This window comes from Schistocerca gregaria, chromosome 3, assembly GCF_023897955.1.
Source record: "Schistocerca gregaria isolate iqSchGreg1 chromosome 3, iqSchGreg1.2, whole genome shotgun sequence".
NCBI classification, from domain to species: domain Eukaryota; kingdom Metazoa; phylum Arthropoda; class Insecta; order Orthoptera; family Acrididae; genus Schistocerca; species Schistocerca gregaria.
The window spans coordinates 802,341,405-802,359,095 of record NC_064922.1 but is presented as its reverse complement, the minus strand read 5'-3'; positions in this window follow the sequence as shown (position 1 = coordinate 802,359,095).

Below are 17,691 nucleotides of genomic sequence, written 5' to 3'. Positions count from 1 at the left end.
ATTGTTGAGGTAGCCCAAGACTAACCTCATTTTATTTAATTTCGTAGTGCTCCAGAAACAAAGAACAAAGTTCACTATTAATTTCAGTCACTAAATTAACTTTTAATTTTCCGGCTTTGTTAATTCTTTTGTTAAATTATGTCAGAGTGTAGCGAAATTTATTACTTCTGACAAACATTCAGTTTTCTCACAACACAGGTCAACCTCCAGTTGCCACGCTTTTAGTGCTAGTTATATGTGCGATAACATTTGTTTTTCAGTTATTGTAGTAGTTGTCCATGGGACTGGCGACCGTAATTTTCTCCAAATCTTAAATATCTAATTAACGCCAGTTAATTATTAACGTAACGACTGCACATTTAATTTCTTTATTAACTTCACCCTTTTTCAAAATTAATTTCCACCTATTTCAATTGCATTTTTCCTTCCATTTAGATTTAACTCTTTCCTCCCTCTTTACCGACAGATTAACTTCGGTAACGATTGCTTTTCCCGAATTTCCATTAGGTACACGCGGTTTAATTTTTCACTTTCATTAAGGTCGATGAGTGAGGGAGAGGTTACATCCTTACTTTTGTCCTCTCCTTACATCCCTTCTTAGCCATTTTGCACTTCCTGCCGATCTCATTTTTGAGACGTTTCTATTCCTTTTTGCCTACTTCGTTTACTGTATATTTATATTTTCTTCTTTCAACCATGAAGTTCAATATCCCTTTTGTTACCAAAGGATTTCTGCTAGACCTCGTCTCTTTACCTACTTAATCCTCTGCTGCCTTCACTATTTCTTCTGTCAGAGCTATCCATTAGTCTTCTACTCCTTTTATTTACCCCGTTCTTGTCAATTGTTCCCTAATACTCTCTCTAAAATTCTCTAAACCTCTGATTCTTTCATTTTATCCAGGTCCCATCTCCTTACAATCCCACGTTTGTACAGTTTCTTCAGTTTTAACCTACTGTTCTTAACCTATACATTGTGGTCAGAGTCCACATGTGCCCTAGGAAATGTCTTACAACTTGAAACCTGGTTCCTAATTCTCTGTCTTACCATTATCTAATCTATCTGAATCCTTCCAGTATCTCCAGGCCTCTTCGACGTATAGAACATTCTTTCATGGTTCTTGAACCAGGTGTCAGCTGTGGTTAAGTTATGCTCTCTGCAATATTGTACCAGGTGGCATCCTGTTTCACTCTTTACTCCAATTCCATATTCAGTTACTACTTTTCCTTCTCTTCCTTTTCCTACTTCCGAATTCCAGTCCCCGTTGACTATTAAACTGTCGTCTTCTTTCACTATCTGATTAATTTCTTTTATCTCATCATATACTTATTCCATCTATTCTTCATCTGCGGAGGTAGTTGGCACATAAACGTTTACTACTGTGGCAGGCATGGCCTTAATGTCTATCTTGGCTACAATGATGCTTTCACTATGCTGTCTAAATTAGCTTACCCGTGCTCCTATTTTTTATTCAATATTTAACCCACTCCTACAATACCTCTCCTAGGTTTTGTATTTATAACCCCGTATTCAGCTGACCAGAATTCGTCTTCGTCCTGCCACCGAACTTCACAAATCCCCACTATATATAACTTTAACCTATCCACTTTCCTTTTTAAATTTTCTAACCTTTCTGTCCGACTAAGAAATCTGACTGTCCACCCCCGACCGTTAGAACGCCAGTTTTGTTTCTCCTGATAACGACATTATCCTGAGTAGTTCCCGCCCAGAGATCCGAATGGGGGACTATTTTACCTATGGAATAATTTATCAAAGTGAACCCCATCTTCATTTAACCATACAGTAAAGCTGCATACCCTCGGGAAAAATTACGACTGTAGTTTCCCCTTGCTTTTAGCCGTTCGCAGTACCTGCACAGCATCTACATCTACATCTACATGACTACTCTGCAATTCACATTTAAGTGCTTGGCAGAGGGTTCATCGAACCACAATCATACTCTCTCTCTACTATTCCACTCCCGAACAGCGAGCGGGAAAAACGAACACCTAAACCTTTCTGTTCGAGCTCTGATTTCTCTTATTTAATTTTGATGATCATTCCTACCTATCTAGGTTGGGCTCAACAAAATAGTTTCGCATTCGGAAGAGAAAGTTGGTGACTGAAATTTCGTAAAAAGGTCTCGCCGAGACGAAAAACGTCTATGCTGTAATGACTTCCATCCCAACTCGTGTATCATATCTGCCACACTCTCTCCCCTATAACGTGATAATACAAAACGAGCTGCCCTTTTTTGCACCCTTTCGATGTCCTCCGTCAATCCCACCTGGTAAGGATCCCACACCGCGCAGCAATATTCTAACAGAGGACGAACGAGTGTAGTGTAAGCTGTCTCTTTAGTGGACTTGTTGCATCTTCTAAGTGTCCTGTCAATGAAACGCAACCTTTGGCTCGCCTTCCCGACAATATTATCTATGTGGTCCTTCCAACTGAAGTTGTTCGTAATTTTAACACCCAGGTACTTAGTTGAATTGACAGCCTTGAGAATTGTACTATTTATCGAGTAATCGAATTCCAACGGATTTCTTTTGGAACTCATGTGGATCATCTCACACTTTTCGTTATTTAGCGTCAACTGCTACCTGACACACCAACAGCAATCTTTTCTAAATCGCTTTGCAACTGATACTGGTCTTCGGATGACCTTACTAGACGGTAAATTACAGCATCATCTGCGAACAGTCTAAGAGAACTGCTCAGATTGTCACCCAGGTCATTTATATAGATCAGGAACAGTAGAGGTCCCAGGACGCTTCCCTGGGGAACACCTGATATCACTTCAGTTTTACTCGATGATTTGCCGTCTATTACTACGAACTGAGACCTTCCTGACAGGAAATCACGAATCCAGTCACACAACTGAGACGATACCCCATAGCTCCGCAGCTTGATTAGAAGTCGCTTGTGAGAAACGGTGTCAAAAGCTTTCCGGAAATCTAGAAATACGGAATCAACTTGAGATCCCCTGTCGATAGCGGCCATTACTTCGTGCGAATAAAGAGCTAGCTGCGTTGCACAAGAGCGATGTTTTCTGAAGCCATGCTGATTACGTGTCAATAGATCGTTCCCTTCGAGGTGATTCATAATGTTTGAATACAGTATATGCTCCAAAACCCTACTGCAAACCGACGTCAATGATATAGGTCTGTAGTTAAATGGATTACTCCTATTACCCTTCTTGAACACTGGTGCGACCTGCGCAGTTTTCCAATGTGTAGGTACAGATCTATCGGTGAGCGAGCGGTTGTATATGAGTGCTAAGTAGGGAGCTATAGTATCAGCGTAATCTGAAAGGAACCTAATCGGTATACAATCTGGACCTGAAGACTTGCCCGTATCAAGCGATTTGAGTTGCTTCGCAACCCCTAAGGTATCTACTTCTAAGAGACTAATGCTAGCAGATGTTCGTGTTTCAAATTCTGGAATATTCCATTCGTCTTCCCTGGTGAAGGAATTTCGCAAAACTGCGTTCAATAACTCCGCTTTAGCGGCACAGTCGTCGATAACAGTACCATCGGCACTGCGCAGCGAAGGTATTGACAGCGTCTTGCCGCTTGTGTACTTTACATACGACCAGAATTTCTTCGGATTTTCTACCAAATTTCGAGACAATGTTTCGTTGTGGAACCTATTAAAGGCATCTCGCATCGAAGTACGTGCCAAATAGCGCGTGTCTGTAAATTTTAGCCCATATTCGGGATTTCGCGTTCTTCTGAACTTCGCATGCTTTTTCCGTTGCCTCTGCAACAGCGTTCGGACCTTTTTTGTGTACCACGGGGGATCCGTTCCATCTCTTACCAATTTATGAGGTGTGAATATCTCAATTGCTGTTGCTACTATATCTTTGAATTTGAGCCACATCTCGTCTACATTCGCATAGTCAGTTCGGAAGGAATGGAAATTGTCTTTTAGGAAGGCTTCTAGTGGCACTTTATCCGCTTTTTTAAATAATATTATTTTGCGTTTTTTTCTGATGGATTTGGAAGAAATGGTATTGAGCCTAGCTACAATGACCTTGTGGTCAATAATCCCTGTATCAGTTATGATGCTCTCTATCAGCTCTGGATTGTTTGTGGCTAAGAGGTCAAGTGTGTTTTCGCAACCATTTACAATTCGCGTGGGTTCGTGGACTAACTGTTCGAAATAATTTTCGGAGAAAGCATTTAGGACAATCTCGGAAGACGTTTTCTGCCTACCACCGGTTTTGAACAAGTATTTTTGCCAACATACCGAGGGTAGGTTGAAGTCCCCACCAAATATAACCGTATGAGTGGGGTATTTATTTGTTACGAGACTCAAACTTTCTCTGAACTGTTCCGCAACTGTATCATCGGAGTCTGGGGGTCGGTAGAAGGAGCCAATTATTAACTTAATTCGGCTGTTAAGTATAACCTCCACCCACACCAATTCGAACTGAGTATCTACTTCGACTTCACTACAAGATAAACCACTACTGACAGACACAAACACTCCACCACCAATTCTGCCTAATCTATCTTTCCTGAACACCGTCTGAGACTTCGTAAAAATTTCTGCAGAACTTATTTCAAGCTTTAGCCAGCTTTCTGTACCTATAACGATATCAGCTTCTGTGCTTTCTATTAGCGCTTGAAGCTCAAGGACTTTTCCAGCGCAACTACAACAATTTACAACTATAATTCCGACTGTTCCTTGATCCAAGCACGTCCTGTAATTGCCAAGGCCGTTTTCATTAATGTTACAATGCCATATCAGTCAATCATCCACACTGTGGCCCCTGTAACTACTGGAAAGGCTGCCCCTCTTTAGTATCGCCAAGATTGTCTGGCCTCTCAACAGACACCCCTCCGTTGTGGTTGCACCTACGGTACGGCTACCTGTATTGCTCAGGGACCCAAGCTTCCCCACCACCAGCAAGGTCCATGGTTCATGGAGAGATATGGGGTCATAATTTTCAGTCTGTAGTAATTTGCACTGTTCCCTAGCTATATTTTCAAACGTGTAAAAGCAGAAACTGCCCTTCTGGAGTTGCTTTTGAAACTAGGAGCGTGTCTCGAATTAGGAGCAGAGTTCTGGTACTGGGTAACTATTCTGAATTACTTTCATCTAACGCCGCCCAAGTGTCCTCTGGTCATGTACTTACTTTTTATTACAGATATTTTGTTTCCAATTGGGAAATTCTCCAGGTGCAGACGAAGGTTCAGGCAATATTGATCACAAAATGTGGCGAACTCCAGTATATCTCTGTTATTGCAATTTAAGCATTTCCCCGGAATCATCGTCTGAAGGAATTTACTTCAGTCTTGATTGTTCTGACATCTGTCGTCGAGCAGATTTCCTACCTGATACAAGAGACGTAAGGCTATATTTCTTATTAAATCATTTATCATTCTATTCCATCTTCAAACATTCTACAATGTAATTGATCTCATTACACAGAAATACAGTAAATGCTGCACATAAGCACAAATAGACAGAAAATACATCGTCATTTTATACAAAGAATATCAACTTTCGTACGTTATTAAAATATTTGTAGGTCAGAACTACAAGACTTTGAAATTCTCACAAATAAGGGAAACAGTAAATAAGGTAATATTTATAGTGTGTATAAGACTACTGTGGTGTACATAAAGCCTTATCTTTCAACCACATCTTTCTAATAACTTAAAAAGCAGAGTGGTATCAGGACTGTTCGATATGAACTTCCAGCTTGCTAGAATAGTTGTGGGTCTGAAACTGCTTTCTGTTAATCAGTACAACAACAAAAAAAAAACAGTCCGAAGGTGCAAATTTAAATTTTTTTATTCACTCGATGACTAGTTTCCGGCCGAGATCCATTTTCAAATAATTGTAACATGTTCATAAATGAAGTTTCCAAAAATTAAAAACATGTCAAGCATGTGGAAACGATCTGTATGCTCTGCAACGGTTCGTTTGCATATTTTTTACCTGTTTTTGCGTTTTTTAAAATATCATTTTTGGTTATGTTACGATGATACGAAAACGGGCCCCGTCTCGAAAGTAGTCATCGAGTGAGTAAAACAACGAGGAATTTGAAGCTTTGGCCTGCTTTTTCCCCGTACTGCAATATTGTGAACTCTTGTCAGTACTCGAACCTCGTGTCCCTTCCAAAACCTTTCAAATCAAAACTCTATGTAGCTGCATCGAATCATTTAGGATCGGAAAGCTGTTCTATCTCCTAACGAGAAGCTTATTCAGATTTAACCCGAAACACTTTCAGATGACTTTGGACTTGCAGCAGCATTCCAGAAACGTTTCAGCAGTCTTTTTATGTAAAGTGTGTTGCTGTTAGTGGCCAGAAACCACTGAGTGATTACTTTCTTCACTAATTTTTTGGCAGAAGAAATACGAAGTGCATAATTATATCAACGAAGTATCCACACCCGATAATGTTTGCGATCTTATTGTATTGGAGGAGTGTGTTGCATGTTAAGAGTTTCCGCTGGTTGTATATTCATCTTTGGCTGCATACGTACAATACTTTCATGTGTTAGCAATTGGAGGGGATGTACTGGCAAGCGCAAGTCGTTTAAATTAGGTTGCGTCGGTGGTGAAATGGCCAGTGGAGTATTTTTTGTTGCATTGGCACTATAAAACAAGGAAAGCTGTGTTCAAACAATAGACTGGTTTGAACACCGCATTGTTTTACGAGGCATAGTGTACAGCCAGTTTGAGGGGGATCTACAAATCAACATATACTCCGAAACTCGGCGCAGTTTGAGTTGGCACCTTGTTACAGATGTCAGAAGGGACAAGTAACAGAAAAAAAGTCGAAATACCAACGGGGGATCAAACCTTCAGCATCGTAATTTGTAACTGAGCGGCTGACGCATGTTTTAGAACTGATAATTTATTTGTTATTTGTCAACAGAAACTGTACTAAGGAGAGGAAACTAACACTGGTTATAGAATTATGTACAAAAACTAAACATAGAAACTAAGGTGACGCTTTACAGTATTATCTATTTAAGTTACGTTTAATTTAACCGAGACGAAATTTACTCCAATGATCTGTTTATTCAAAGAGTTGTCTACACAGGAATTTAGGCAAGTATTGCTGACCTCTGCTTACCACTAAATCTAGTGATTCTTTCCCTTTTCTTGTCAGTGCAGTTAATATTATCAGTTTCAATCAGTCCTGTTAGTTCACTTTTTCAGTTTACTCAGAAGAGCCAGCCTAAGTGTAATCTAACGGGAGACATGTTTGTTAATTATAAAGAAACTTTACAATTATAATAACTTGTGACGCTCCTCGACGTAAGTCTTTCTCATTTGTTCTGACGAAAATATGTCACAATGTCAATGCGATTTCAGGTGAAGACAGAGTGAGAAAATTATTTCATTAGCTATTCATCCACGCTAATTTATAATTCCACAGCTAACTCAGTGTAATGTTCATTACACACAATCATACTCAGTCGCCGTTGTTTTATTTGATGGATCTCAGGTAATACACCTTATTCACTGAAGCGAAAAGCGCCAAAGAAACTGGTATAGGAATAGGTATTCAAATACAAAGATTAAACAGGCAGATTACGGCGGTGCGTTTGGAAACACCTACATATTACAACAAGTGTCTGCGCAGTTGATAGATCGGTTACTCCTGCTACAGTGGCAGGTTATCAAGATTTAAGTGAGCTTGAACGTGGTGTTATAGACGTTGCACGAGCGATGGGACGCAGCACCTCCTGAGTAGCGATGAACTGGGCATTTCCCCATACGACCATTTCATGAGTGTACCATGAATATCCGGAATCGGGTACAACATCAAGTCTCCGACATCACTGCTGCCGGAAAAAGATATTGACAGCACGGGAGCAACGACGATCAAAGAAATCGTTCAGCGTGACAGAAGTATATCCCTTCCGAAAATTGATACAGATTTCAATCCTGGGCCATCAAAAAGTCTCAGCGTGCGAACCATCCAATGAAATATCATCTATATGGACTTTCGGAGCCGAAGGCCCACTCGTCTACCCTTGATGACTGCACGACACAAAACTTACGCCTCGCCTGGGCCCGTTAACACCGACATTGGACTGTTGATAACTGGAAACCTGGTCGGACGAGTCTCGTTTCAAATTGAATCGAGCGGGTGAACGTTTGAGGGTATGGAGACAACCTCACAAATCCATGGACCCTGCACGTCAAGCAGGGGCGGTTCAAGCTGGTAGATGCCCTGTAATAGTGTGGGACATGTGCAGGTGGAGTGGTATGGGACCCCAGACACGTCTAGATACGACTCTGATTGGTGACGCTTACGTAAGCATCCTGACCTGTCACCTGCATCACGTCCATTGTGGATTCCGACGGACTTGGGGAATTCCAGCAGGGCAATGTGACACCCACAAGTCCAGAATTGTTACAGAGTGGCTCCAGGAACACTCTTCTGAGTTGAAAACTTCCACTGGCACCCAACTTCGCAAACATGAACATTATTGACCATATCTGGGGTGCCTTGCAATGTGCTGCTCAGAAGTGATCTCCACCCCGTCGTACTCTTACGGTTTTCTGGACAGCACTGCTGGAGTCATGTTGTCAGTTCCCTATAGCACTACTAGAGACAATAGTTGAGTCCACACCACTTCGTGTTGTAGGACTCCTGCTACGTGCCGGGGCCCTACAAGGTATAAGGCATGTGGACAAATTTCTTTGGTTCTTTAGTGTGTTTTCGCTGAAGAAAACGTAAAGAATCTAGAGGTATAAAGAAATTTAATTCTAATACATTCAAAAGCTCGCTGGGCGCATTAGTGCCTCTACGTTGACATAAAGACGTATAGAGTCACTACAGCCGCGTAGCAGGTCCACGACGCGTGTTAGCAAGAGCTCCAACTGCAGGCGACGTGATGTCGCTACATATGCGGTGCGATGGACGGTCACCAAGTGCTGTCACACAGTCACGCCAAGCAGATGCAGTGGTCCAGCTGACGTTTTAACGGTGGAAACCACATTAGGAGGCTGTTAGATTTTTTGGGATTTCTTTTTTTTTTTGGGTGTGAAGAATTAATTAGAATTTAATCGAATTTTGACATCATATAATTCATATTTCGAACAGCTTTAGGGAATTTTTTGAGCAATGTCAGCCAAAAACAATAAGGTTACGGTGTGATGTCTGCTGAAGGTTGTGAGTATAGTTCTCCAGTTACGTGGAATGTAGCCATTCCGATTTTCGTCTGAAATCAAAAACTTATGTTCTAAGAATATGAACCTCAGTGCAGGTGAAAAGGACGAAAATTTAAAATTTAGAGGCATTAGAACAATTTCACGATTTTATCTCTAATTACTCAAAGAAAAAATACTATTAAAATCAAATCATCTCACAAGTTGGTTCATATTATTCGCAATTTTATAATGATTCATACTGTCAATTTTCATAATTTTTCGAGTCTGCACGCAAAAGTCATTTCTAGATAAACGAGTTTGAAAAATAAGTTCTCTGGAAACTAGAAATTCAATGATGTTAACAACAATGTACAATGCTTACCGATTAATCTGCGATTCCAGCACCATGTAGTAATCCTTCTTCTTCCTCATTGTCTTCTTTTTGCCCTTTCAGTGGAGCTTTCCGACCATCCTTCAATTCCAATAAACTACGTCGTTTCTGCCAGCTCACGCGGTTATTGACTATTTGTTCTGCATAATTGAAGCTACTATTCCTACCTCTTTCATGACCTTCACAAGGGATGAATTTCCTTCAGTGAATAAGCCGGCTGCTAAATACGATGCCAATTCAACGACTTTTAGTCCGAAGTGCAGGTGTAAAGTAGCTCATCGCCAACTAGTGGAATTAAAACCTTCATTCGCATTTTGTGTGTGGCTACCTAAACTTCTCTCCAGTAATTCATCTCTAGATAAATCTTCATATTTTGGAAGAAGATTCACTCGGTTCTATGCTCATAAAATCTAAACGAATGCAAAATTTCACTTTGAAATTTTGACTACGTATTCTTTGATAGTTAAGCTTTCTTTTATTTATCGTGTGGTATACACAATTATAAGAGTATACAGTGTAACAAATAATAATGAATATACAGGTACAGAATGAAACGTCCAAAGTGTTAATGTTGAATTATGGACACATTACACAAGTTCTTAAATTTCGAAGTCCAATTCGTTGATCCAGTTGAGTTGTTCAGGTGATGCATGGTGAATGTCATTTATTGATCCCCCGAAGGCTCATTTCGGGCATTCACCAACAATGTGGTTAATTGTTTGCAGTGCAGCTCCACCGTCACAATCTGGAGATGTTGCCCAGCCCTATTTTTGCTTTAGACATCCGCAGTTCACTTGTCCTGTTCGGATAAAGTTGATGGTTTTCCATTGGCGTCAGGGGAGTGTGAAACCTGTAACTCGCATGGAAGACTCTTCAGCCAGATGACTGTTGAGCATTGACGATTCTTCCCACTGACTTCTTCATACTTCGTTGATGTTAAAGTCGGATGCTTCAAGATGTTGTGAAGTTCGCCAAGGTGGTTTTCTTGACTTCGGACATTGATGTTCTGCTATTAATATATCGCTATATACCGGTAGCTGGGGGTTCTTCTGAATGTTTCTCCAGATCTTCAGGAGAGCATCTGATCTTCGTAGAGCACGAGGTTGGATGTTACTTAAAACTGGTAGCCATGCTATTTGAGTGCTACGTATACAGCCTGTGATAAGTCGCATTGTCTGGTTGAATTGCACATCTATCTTGCTGCAGTGAGTACTGTTCATCCAAGTTGGACAACAGTATTCAGCGACAGAGTATGACAGTGCCAAAGCAGTTGATCTTAGGGTTTGTGTGCTGCAGCCCCAGGAGGTTCCAGCAAACTTCTGAATGATATTATTACGGGTCTTCACTTTTGCGGCCACTGGAGAGATGCTGTCGGAAAGTTGGGGACCCATTGAGTGTTTTCCGAGGTACCTGATGTACTGCAGTACCTAAAGGTTTTTTCTCGGAGTTAAACTTCTGGTTTATAGTCAGAGTGTCTGTTCTGTAAGTTGAATGCTGAAGTAATAGTTTTCTGAGGGTTTAGGCGAGGCACCATTTCCTGAAGTATGTATCCAGGATTTACATGTCGGCAGTTGATGTGCTTTCAGCAGTGGTGAAACTGGAGCTGTGGGTTACCAAATAGGTGTCATCAGCATAGCCCTGTATGAGTTTCTTTAAGGTTGTGGCTGGCAGATCATAAATGTATAAGTTGAAAAGGAGGGGGGCTAATACAGATCATTGAGGTAGTCCGTCACTTGCTTTGAAGACGTTGCTTCTATCGTTATCTAAGTAAATCTGGAGAAGTCTGTTGCGTAGCATGTTACTAAGTGGGTTTGTGAGTTTCCGACACTGAATGATGGTCACAAATTTTAAAGGATGACCTTCTCGGCGTACGGTGTCATAAGTGGCGGATAGATCCTAGAAAGCAGGTATGCTTACGCATTACTTCTAATATTGTAAGTAGGCTGTTTAAGTTTTTTTATTGGTAACGCCGCCGCCACGTAGCGCTCTGTATGAAAATCACTGGCTGTACCGTGTGCAGTCGGTGGCTAGTTGGCATTGTTGTAATACTCGTCATTGTAGTGTCGGGCAGCGGCAGCTGGATGCTAACAGCGCGTAGCGTTGTGCAGTTGGAGGTGAGCCGCCAGCAGTGGTGGACGTGGGGAGAGAGATGGCGGAGTTTTGAAATTTGTAAGACTGGATGTCATGAACTGCTATATATATTATGACTATTAAGGCAAATACATAGTTTGTTCTGTATTAAAATCTTTCATTTGTTAACTATGCCGATCAGTAGTTAGTGCCTTCAGTAGTTTGAATCTTTTATTTAGCTGGCAGTAGTGGCGCTCGCTGTATTGCAGTAGCTTGAGTAAGGAAGATTTTTGTGAGGTAAGTGATTTGTGAAAGGTATAGGTTAATGTTAGTCAGGGCCATTCTTTCGTAGGGATTTTTGGAAGTCAGATTGCGTTGCGCTAAAAAAAATATTGTGTGTCAGTTTAAGCACAGTCTTGTAATAATTTTTTCTAAGGGGACGTTTCATATGTCGACCCTTAGCCGAGGATACCTTACTGGAATCTTCTGATTTTTTCTTGTAGTTTGTGTAATTAATGTAGATTTTTTTTATTGCTAGCACGTAATCATAGAGAGAATTTCCTTTGTAGTTGCAGTCTTTCATTGTTGTACAGTAAAACAGTTGTGGCATGCATGTAGATTTGCACCAAGTATTTCGCAGCTGCGCTTGCAATTAACTAGATATTATTTTTAGTGCTATGTTAATGTGTTCTCTTACTTTTGTTCTTCAAATTGTGTTTTTCTGTGTTGTCGTGTGAAAAATTGTGACAATAATGGCGTGTGAAAAACGTAACACTAGGCTCATAAGGAAGGTGAGAAATGACAGTGAAGACGAAAGCAGTGTGTTAGCGTCACCGTGTAATGAATTGACTAACGTTCAAAGTAGTAATTTGGTAATAGCGCATAGGGAAATGGAGCGGGTTGCAAATAATGGTGTAGGCAGTGAAACAATTAGTGAACAGGGAAGCGTTATCGATCGATCGGTCGGCAACAGCTCGCCTCAGGATTCCGAAATGACAGGACACAATCTTGCAAATACTGTAGATTCAGATTTTGCGTCCGCACCGTTTTCTCAAATAAATGAAGACACATTTTCTGCTTTTGAAAATGCGAATATTGCTTGTTCAAATGCACTGCCGAAAAGCACTGAGGAACATGTTTCAGACACCAGTGCACTGTTATTACAGTTAATGCAACAAATGGGACAAAGGCTGCAAAAGTTAGACACAACGCTTGAACAAAATCAGAGACAAACACAGCAACAGTTGGACACAATGGAACATAATCTTCAAAAGTTAGACACAAAGGAACATAATCTTCAAATGTTAGACACGATGGAACCAAATCAGAGACAAACACAGCAACAGTTGGATACAATGGAAGATAATCTTCGGAAGTTAGACAGCACACTTGAACAAACACGTGAAGATTTAACTACCGAATTACATAAAATCGAATCGAAATGTCAAAAAGTCTGTAATGACGTAAAAACACAAATTTGTGAGCATTTCCAACCTATTTTTTCGTGGCATGAAAATGCATTACAGAACCACGAAGCAGCCATTAAAGAACTGCAAACTATTTTTCACGAAAATCATGAGACCTTGCAAGCTAAAACTGACTCAGTTGCATCTACCGATTCGGTTACGTAACTTGCAAAAACTCAAGCGAACTTAAAGGACACAGTAGATACTCTGAAAATTGATTCAAAAAGACACCTGGAGGACATTAGTTCATTATCAGTGAAAGTAGTTGAACTTTCGGATCAGCTAAATAATTTATCTACGAAGGTAGATGATAATCTGAATGACACAAAACCGGTAGTCTTTAATGACACAGAAGAGTTCGAACAAATTAGGAAATTCAAACAAAATCAGAATCAAAATAATACGCAACAAACAAAGAGAAATCCAGGAAGTACAAGATCAGCTAACACAGGTAATACAAGAATTACGTATTTCAGAGGACACTCGCACTCCAATACGGGAAGAGGGACATAAAAATACGGAACTGCCACAAAATAATAACACAGGGCACTTTGGAGATTATGAAAGAAATTGGCAAAGTACACAGAATTTTGAGATGGAACCGCCGAAACGACGTAACAACGACCGACATGCGACCCGCCGACACGATGATTTTGCCTATAAGCTGTTCATTACAAAACATTTAAGAATTCTGGCAACGAAATTCATCCACAAGCGTGGCTTCATCAATTCTCTCATTGTTTTCCTCCCAACTGGTCATTAGAACACAGATTAGAATTTATGTGCGGCTACTTGGAGAATGAACCAGCTGTAAGAATGCGATTGGTCATTCACGATGGCCACAGTGAAGGAGAATTTTACCATGCCTTCCTCTCAGCATATTGGTCTCAAGCCACACAAGACCGAGTAAAACATGCCATCATTGGCATTATTGGTAACGCCGCCACGTAGCGCTCTGTATGAAAATCGCTGGCTGTACCGTGTGCAGTCGGTGGCTGGTTGGCATTGTTGTAATATTCGCCATTGTAGTGACGGGCAGCGGCAGCTGGATGCTAACAGCGTGTAGCGTTGCGCAGTTGGAGGTGAGCCGCCAGCAGTGGTGGACGTGGGGAGAGACATGGCGGAGTTTTGAAATTTGTAAGACTGGATGTCATGAACTGCTATATATATTATGACTATTAAGGTAAATACATAGTTTGTTCTGTATTAAAATCTTTCATTTGCTAACTATGCCTATCAGTAGTTAGTGCCTTCAGTAGTTTGAATCTTTTATTTAGCTGGCAGTAGTGGCGCTCGCTGTATTGCAGTAGCTTGGGTAAGGAAGATTTTTGTGAGGTAAGTGATTTGTGAAACATATAGGTTAATGTTAGTCAGGGCCATTCTTTCGTAGGGATTTTTGGAAGTCAGATTGCGTTGCGCTAAAAAACTATTGTGTGTCATTTTAAGCACATTCGCGTATAATTGTTCAAAGAGGACGTTTCACATAGACCAGTCTTGTATAATTTTTCACAGGGGACGTTTCAATATCCATTTCAGTATGGGTTGTTAATGCTAACACTTGGTCATTACTGCCTCTACCAGGCCTGAATCCACCTTCTTCTGTGAGTATTTGTTTATTAATTTTTTCATAGGTCCTGTTGTAGGTGAGTCGTTCAAGTAGTTGGTAATTAACACTTAACAGGGCTCTAGGGGAGGTAACTTAATAATTTTGTTGGGCCTTTGTTCGCTTTAAGGGTTGCCATTAGCTTGGTTTCCTAGAACAACGGCGGGAGATTTCCTGTGGAGAGAATTTCTGAGAAGAAGTTAGGTATCCATTTGGTAGTTGCTGGTCCACAGTGGTGAGAAATTCAGGGTACATCCCATCGAATCCCGCTGCCTTATCAACTTTCATGTTTCTGATGGCATCTCTTACGTCCTCTTCATTGAACGAACTGGAAAATTTAGAAGAGTTTGGGGCTGCTCTTTTCTTGGCGTTGAGCTGGGTTTTGATTTCCCTTCTTGTCTACTTTTCGAGCCTCCCAGTGTGGTTTCCCCTTTGAACTACGAGTGGCCCGGAAGAAAGAGTACATTACAAGAAACGATTATGTCACAATTTCTGAGTGTTCTGAATTCAACTAATTGATGTTAGTAACGCGTTTGATATAATAAGTTCAGTGTTGTGATCGAGACAAATAGGGGCCTATTGGTGAGACGCAATTGTCTCTACAGAACATAGTACGTAGAACAGAACGTTCTGAGCCAATTCAAAACGAAAATTTTGTTGATTGTAGTAGATCCCAAATAGATTCTGACTCGTGTGAGGTTATGGTGAACATAGCAATTTGCAGTAGGAAGTAGGATATGAGACGACATGTGAACAAAGCTAATATTGATAACATCTGTAGAAATAATTATTGGCACGCTCATTGGCTCCAGTTGACGATTATGAATTCTCGATTGGAAGAGAAACATTCCTTCCCAAAAAAAAAGTGGTATCTCATGTACTCCTCTTTGGCATATTCTGAACACATGCAAGGAGCATCTTGTAAATGTGACGTTCTGTCTGAACTGGAAAGTTTCGCCATCAAGAGTTGAGTGTCTGTAGAAGCCACTGACAGTATTTACACCAACTGATATTGCCGACATTGCAACATCGTCTTATCCACTATTTGAAAACAAATAGTTCGTCTGCACTGCGGCCCATGGAAAAGGGAGTCTCACAATAAACTATAGACATACAGTATAAAAGACAAAAAATAAAATAAAATCGAAAGAACAAAAACGTAAAAGGAAAATTAAGTTTCAGCATGACTTGGGAGTTGAAGCTAATGGTAATCAGAACGAAGTTATTTGAAACAAGATTGTGATTTGAAGGTTTTTTACCCTTAGCCTGAATTAAAGGCGAGTAGAGCAGGTACGAAGCAATGAAGACATAAAACATATTTTCTGTACTGTGTCACAGAGGCAACAAACTGTCTTACTAGTTGTTTGAAAGAGGTTTACTCCGAAAACTGATTTAAAAGCGACGAAACATATATTTGTTTAATAAATGACTAAGAACTGGAACAATAAATATCACAGGATTTCAAATTCATCTTTATTCATAAAGCGTTCACAGATGAATAAATACTTTTATTTTTGTAAATCAGTAATTGGTTGAGTAAAGTTTTTTAGTCATTATTCACAAACAATGAATAATAATTTTCATCTCTCTTCGTTATTCGTCGCTGAAATAAAATTTGGCTAACTCTAGTGATAAGGATAGCAAATTCCTTATGTACAGAGTGCTAATTCTTAGCCTCTCTGAAAATGGGAGCAAGCGTGTGATATCCGTACTGTCGTTGACAAGTGTCAGACAGTGAGAGTCTGCATCAAACGTAAGCGGCAGCTACCGCCGACGTTTGGGAATTGTAATCGCGAAGTATACAGGGTGTTACAAAAAGGTACGGCCAGACTTTCAGGAAAGATTCCACACACATAAAGAAAGAAAATATGTTATGTGGACACGTGTCCGGAAACGCTTACTTTCCATGTTAGAGCTCATTTTATTATTCTCTTCAAATCACGTTAATCATGGAATGGAACCACACAGCAACAGAACGTTCCAGGGTGACTTCAAATACTTTGCTACAGGAAATGTTCAAAATGTCCTCCGTGAGCGAGGATATATGCATCCACCCTCCGTCTCATGGAATCCCTGATTCGCTGATGCAGCCCTGGAGAATGGCGTATTGTATCACAGCCGTCCACAATACGAGCACGAAGAGTCTCTACATTTGGTACCGGGGTGGCGTAGACAAGTGCTTTCAAATGCCCCCATAAATGAAAGTCAAGAGGGTTGGGGTCAGGAGAACGTGGAGCCGATGGAATTGGTCCGCCTCTACCAATCCATCGGTCACCTAATCTGTTGTTGAGAAGTGTACGAACACTTCGACTGAAATGTGCAGGAGCTCCATCGTGCATGAACCACATGTTGTGTCGTACTTGTAAAGGCACATGTTCTAGCAGCACAGGTAGAGTATCCCGTATGAAATGATGATAACGTGCTCCATTGAGCGTAGGTGGAAGAACATGGGGCCCACTCAAGACATCACCAACAATGCCTGCCCAAACGTTCACAGAAAATCTGTGTTGATGACGTGATTGCACAATTGCGTGCGGATTCTCGTCAGCCCACACATGTTGATTGTGAACATTTACAATTTGATCACGTTGGAATGAAGCCTCATCCGTAAAGAGAACATTTGCACTGAAATCAGGATTGCCACATTATTGGATGAACCATTCGCAGAAGTGTACCCGTGGAGGCCAATCAGCTGCTGATAGTGCCTGCACACGCTGTACATTGTACGGAAACAACTGGTTCTCCCGTAGCACTCTCCATAGAGTGACGTGATCAACGTTACCTTGTACAGCAGCAACTTCTCTTACGCCGATATTAGGGTTATCGTCAACTGCACGAAGGATTGCCTCGTCCATTGCATGTGTCCTCGTCGTTCTAGGTCTTCCCCGGTCGCGAGTCATAGGCTGGAATGTTCCGTGCACGCTAAGACGCCGATCAATTGCTTCGAACGTCTTCCTGACGGGACACCTTCGTTCTGGAAATCTGTCTCGATAGAAACGTATCGAGCCATGGCTACTGCCCCGAGCTAATCTATACA